Here is a 6065-nt window from a genome sequence, read left to right on the forward strand (position 1 = left end):
GTCAGCCCAACATTATTCGATCTTGGCAAAGATCAGGTTTCCATGCACTAATAATATGGTGGAGTACGAGGCTTACATCATTGGTCTTAGGATGGTTGCTGATATGAACATACAAGAACTTTTGGTTATAGGGGATTCAGATTTGGTAGTTCATCAAGTACAAGGTGAATAGAGTGTCAAGAACATGGAGATGCTTCCATATCTAGAGTGCGTGAAAGAGTTGCACAAGAATTTCATCAAGGTTGAATTTAAATGTCCCGAGAACTCAAAATGAATTAGCAGATGCATTGGCAACATTGTCCTTTATGATTCAACATCCTGACAAGAATTTCATAGATCCTATCAAGGTGAATGTACAAGACTAACCGGCCTACTTCATGTAGATGCATAACCAGATGGCAAACCTTGGTACAACGACATGAAGAGGTACCTCAAATAAGGATACTATCGAGAAGGCATAACCAGTATTCAGAAGAGAATACTGGGTAGAAACCTCAAATGGACATAATTTCATTTTGGTAGCTATTGATTGTTTTACCAAATGGGTAGAAACCTCGGTGTACAAGTCAGTAACAAAGAAAGTGGTGACAGACTTTGTTCACAAAAACATTATTTATCGATTTGGAGTTCCAAAATCAATTATAATAGATAATAGAGCTAATCTCAACAATGGCTTGATGTGTGAGATATGTGAGAATTTTAAGATCATTCACCATAATTCCACCCCTTATCGTCCTTAGATGAATGGAGCAGTTGAGGCCGCCAACAAGAACATCAAGCGGATAATGCGAAAGATGATTGATAACTATAAGCATTGGCACAAGAATTTGCCATTAGTCCTCTTTGGCTATCGTACTACTATTAGGACATCTATTGGAGCAACACCTTATCTCTTGGTTTATGGAATAGAAGCAGTGTTACCTATGTTGACACCTAATTTTTTCCCTCCACAACTAAGTTTATGTTTGAGTTTCTTTGATTTTTGAATAAAATTACAACATTTATTTTATCTAATAAAAAGTTTTTCAAAGAATTTATTTGGGTAAATTTTTCCTTTTAAGTAGCGATTATATATTATAGTACTCAATTATACAAAATTTTTATAATTTTGTTACTTAAATATTTATTTAACAAAATATCGGATTTTAACCAAAGCTTATCTTGAAAATAAATTTAAATGATTAAAATCTTGATTTAAATGTAATTTGTTCTTAAGAATAATTTATTTGAAAAAGTATTTGTTGAATTTTTATTTAATCGAGAAGCTCAGGATTAAACAAAGTCTTAATTCGTATCGAATTTTGATTTAATTTAGTCAATTCATTAAATTTTGACCACAATTGAAATCCAATTGGTCAATTTGCAATACAATGAACCAATTTAATTTTAATTCAATCAAATTATTAATTAAATATGACTAAGTTCTAAATTTTTAATTGAGGATTATTTTTTAAATAACCCTCAAAATTTAAACCCAATTTCGGCCCAAAAGATAACCCCTAGTAGCCCAAAACCTTTCTTTCCTCCACTCAGCCACAATTTCATCCCCAAATCACCAGCCCATTACCCTTTGCCTATCCCTCTTGGCCTAACTCTTTCCCCTTTTCCCCTAATTAAATAATATCAAACAACAATCCTAAACAAATCAGCTGACCCAGCTCGTTCTAATACCCCTTCTTCCCCTTCCAAAAAAACAATATCAACAACAAAACAAAAGATACACACACATCTACCAAATCACGACAACAACCCAGCGACCAACATCGAAAACCCAACTTGAGATCCCAAAATCCAACCCATCCAAACCAACAGCGACCCGCAACCAACCCATTTGTAGCCTTCTTCACACGTCCTACGCAAATTCATACAAAGAGGACTCAAGAACATTCTACAACGAGCCTAGGTGTCATCCCCCAATGGCTAACCCATAAATCTGGAGATAATGGTACGATTTAGTACATATTTAGGCGATTTTTATTGGTCGGAGAAAGGATTTGGTTTTCCTCAATTTTTATTGGTCCACACATCCTGAATTATTTAAGGAAAATTCAAAAATTTGTATAAATTTAGGGATGAAAACCACAGAGGGGGATGGGAATTTTGCATTTCAAAAATATCCCATTTTTTACCCTCAAAATTTGGTCTTAATCAAGGGGTCCTCTATATAAGAGCCCACAGTGAAGCTTCTTAAGGGTTGAAGATTTTGGTTCAGAAAAAACTAAGGGAGAAAAAGAAAAAGAAAGAAACTCTTAGAGAAAAACCAATCTTTAGTAGAAATTTTGCTTTTTCACAAGTTTGTCGGCTAAATTAGAGCTTCGAGTTAATGGTGAAGACATTTTTCGGTGGTTGCGAGTCCGACGTTTGCTCGAGGTTCTGTTTTGGTACTCCCATAGGTAACATTCTATTTTTCTTTAATTTCTATTGTATTCTACTCCATCTCTTCATTCTATAGTCATAACTATTATTTCGAAGAACTTGTGTGTCGGGTTGTCTGTTGTAGAGGTCTTCAAGACCATAGGTTGCCATTTTAGTGAAAGACAGTGTTGGTTGTAGTGCTACATTAGGATGAATTCCTATGCTAATGGTATGACATATGGTTTTCGTCGTCTTTATATCTCGATTTCGTAATTAGTTATCTACTCTTGACATTACTGATTAATTTTTGACCTAATATATCATCTTGTGGACTGTCTAAGGTTTGAATTACTGGTTCATGGTTAGAGATCATATTTTGATTCTCACTTAACAATTTTAATCCTCTTGTTGCCTTGTTCGTAGTTGTAGTTTTATAATCTTGAGTGGTGAGAGTTGCTCGTTGTGGAGTCTATGAAAACCCTAGGTTTCACATGATAAATTGTGAGCTTTTAGACTTTTTGTTGTTTTTGCATTTAGGACACTCCAATTTTTGAAACTTCTGATTTTTTTATATAATTCACCTGGGAACACACTTGTCTCTTGTTTATATGATGTTTGATGAAAATTTCCTTTGAATTCGGCTTTGTGTATGTTGTTTTGCTTGTATGATGAGCTGTTGGCCTAAAAATTTTGCTAATATCCTATTTTAAAAAAGGGTTACTGAGTCATTTTATTTCTGTAAATGATTGGTAAAAAGGACAAGATTCTACTACAAGGTACCCACTAGGTTTAAACTTGATTGTTTATACTTGAAAGTTATAGTAGGTACTTTTGTTTGACCCTTCCTCTTATGCAAAAAGAATTTGTAATAAGCCCCGATGCACTTTCTGCTTCCACCTGAAAAATGAGAGCCTGTAAAAATCTTTTTCTCAAGTTTGGTATTTTGTATGAGATTTTGGAAAAATAATTAGAATTTGATGTTTTTGTGATGAGCGATGTTAAGGTCCCAATGAACATTGTTTTGCAAAAAGCTTAATTGTCTTATTTGGTGGTTTGCTAGTATTTTTTGTTTTCCTAATTGATTATCATCCTGCTGAGTAGTTTAGCTGGCCATTTCTTTCGAGAAATTCTGTGTTGTGGTATACATATGATTTTTGCTTGTTGATCATGTTCTTATTTAAGAGAATATAGAGTAAGGAGAAGTGTCGATATTCCCGTTCTTTGTTTAGGTGGAATACATCGTTGGGAATTTTGTTTTCTGTTTTGATTTCATTCAAATTGTTGCCATTTCCAAATTATTTTCTTTATCTGCTTTATGTATTCCCAGTTTACTCTTTCTCCTATTTTCCTCCATGTATTCCTTCTTTTTAAAGAAAATGGTTAAGCTGGAGGTTGAATCATTGTGTAGATAATGAGTCTTAATAGTATTTTGCGGGTCTTTCTAATTTTATCGAACAAACCATGGCTACATTCTTACATTTCCCTTTAGTCATTTTGTTTGTTCGGTTAGTTCCCTATTTTGTTTGAGTTCTTTAAAAAGGATGCCTAATCTCCTAGTGTAAATAATAGGCCTTGATAACTAGTTTAGCCTCCTTGATGATTGAATGAATTGGGTCTTTCGGAAACAACTCTAAATGGGGATTATGTTCTAACAATTTCAACGCTTTGAACCACAATAAAAAGATTTTGACTTTCTGATTTACTATTTTAAAAAAATGATTTAAGTGGGAGCAAATCCCAAGTTATGCATGTCTTTCTTTTTTCATTAGTTGTTTTTAGTGTTTAATAGCTAGTTTGAGTAGCCAATTTCGAATTAATATTGACTCATTTCCTTTTAATTTAAGAATCTCCTTGGTTAGTATGTGTTTCGCTTCCAAATTTGTCAATAATTTATATCCCAGTGTGATTGGTTGAATGAGTATTAATTTTTTTTTTTCATTTTTCCTTTGCATGAATTCGCCTCGAAGTCCAAAGGGACTCTTTCCCTTTGCATTTTGTAATGGGCCAACATGGCCCATCTTTTGAGTCAAGCCCCGAAAGAAAGTCCAAAATGAGTTACGTGGAATGTAAATGCAAGGAGTCGAAAGAAGAAGAAATGGATTGAAGTCCCATATTTGAAGCAGCGAAGAGACTCAAAAGTCTCATTTATTATTATTATTATTATTTTCTTATTGTTGTCTTTATTTATTTATTCATTCATTCAGACCACAAATGCCAAAGTTGTAAATTTAATACAGGTAGAGCAAAACTAGAGTCAAACGCTCGAAATCTAGATTAGGATAGGTGAAATGGGTCGAAAGCCCAATTAGAGAGGACATGGTTCGTTGTTTTGGGTCTAATGGTCTAAATCTCTTACTTTCTTACCCCTCTCCTTTTTTATGTGTTATCTGCTATTTTATTTGCTTAGACTTAGTTAAAGAAAGTCCCCTAACTAAGTCGCTAAAACGCTGATTTTGCATAAACATCAAGTCTTTCTCTAAAACCAATCACGTTTTTTTTAATGAAACGATCTTTTTTTGTAGTTAGTCAAAAGATGTTTTCAAACAGTTTGGATAACTGCAAGTTAGCGTACATTTTAGGTTCCTAAAACCTTCCTAAAATATTAATAGGAACCGCTTACTCAGAATCTTCAAATTTAAATAATTTTTCTATTTTGGATCGTTTAAAGTAATTTATAAAGGTTTCGTAATTCCTTTTCAAAATTAAGTTGCGACTCTGAAAGTCAAAATTTCTGCAAAACAAAAATGGCAACTCTGGTGGTGATATGTTACTAGGTTCTAACCAAATGTTTGATTTCATCATTCGACTAATTGTTTAAAATGCTTATGTGTTTCGATTTTTATGGTATTTAATTATTGCATTTCATGGAATGTTCCTGCATTGATTATTATATTATTTTGGGGTTTCATGGATATCCCATCCCCTATTATTTAATTCCAAATAAAATATTAGAAACACGGCAGTTTACCGACATGTTAGGCGGTCGGAGGCTGTTCGTGTTTCCAAACTCAAGTTGTCCGCTTGTGAAGCTGTCCATACTCACTCTAGACACTTAGGATAGATATAAACCAAAACCCTCTTTTAGGCATAAACCTAGGAAGACCCAGGGTATTGGGCCAATTAGAAAACTTGTCCTGCATCTATTGACCCCGAGTCAATGACAGACGAATCATGTTATGTGTTGAAGAAATATATGTTTATTTAATCCAATCCATTATCCTTTTGGGGTCGGGAGAAGGCTTTCTTTGCTTACTTTCGTGTAAGGATGCCTCAATCACACAGCAATTAAAGCAAGTCAAGCAAGAAATTGATCGATTTGGGTGGTTACATCTAAGGTACAGCTATTCAAAAATTGCTTGATCGCCAATGGATGTCGCCAATGACAAGAAGTGGACAAAGCTAAGAAGGTGAAGGCCGATAGAACAAGCATTCAGGAATTAGTATTTTTTATCCCCTACGCGGGACAACATTCTTTTTCTCATGTTATTTCTATATCCCTAAAGGTTGTATCCCTTTTGTGCAACTTTTGTAGGCATTTATGTATATCTGTGAAATTGGGGGATAATGGATTGGCTTTAAAAAGACGTATATTTTCTTCAAAATTCGTTAGACCTAAACTCTTGGTTCAAAAGGGTCACCCCAGTTAGGATACGTGTTATTATAATGTTTTAACGCGATATAACTGTCTTATGTGTTTATGTGCGTTTGTT

The 6065-nt window shown here is 34.0% G+C and overlaps 1 long non-coding RNA gene across 1 annotated transcript; it reads left to right on the forward strand.

The window, feature by feature from the left end:
• Nucleotides 1-1504: 1504 nt before the first annotated feature.
• On the forward strand, nucleotides 1505-4718 carry LOC124898151. The gene is made up of 2 exons (XR_007054939.1): nucleotides 1505-2393; nucleotides 4323-4718. It is a non-coding gene; the product is annotated as an uncharacterized LOC124898151 (long non-coding RNA).
• The last annotated feature ends 1347 nt before the right edge of the window (nucleotides 4719-6065 follow it).

Source organism: Capsicum annuum, chromosome 4, assembly GCF_002878395.1.
Source record: "Capsicum annuum cultivar UCD-10X-F1 chromosome 4, UCD10Xv1.1, whole genome shotgun sequence".
NCBI classification, from domain to species: Eukaryota; Viridiplantae; Streptophyta; class Magnoliopsida; order Solanales; family Solanaceae; genus Capsicum; species Capsicum annuum.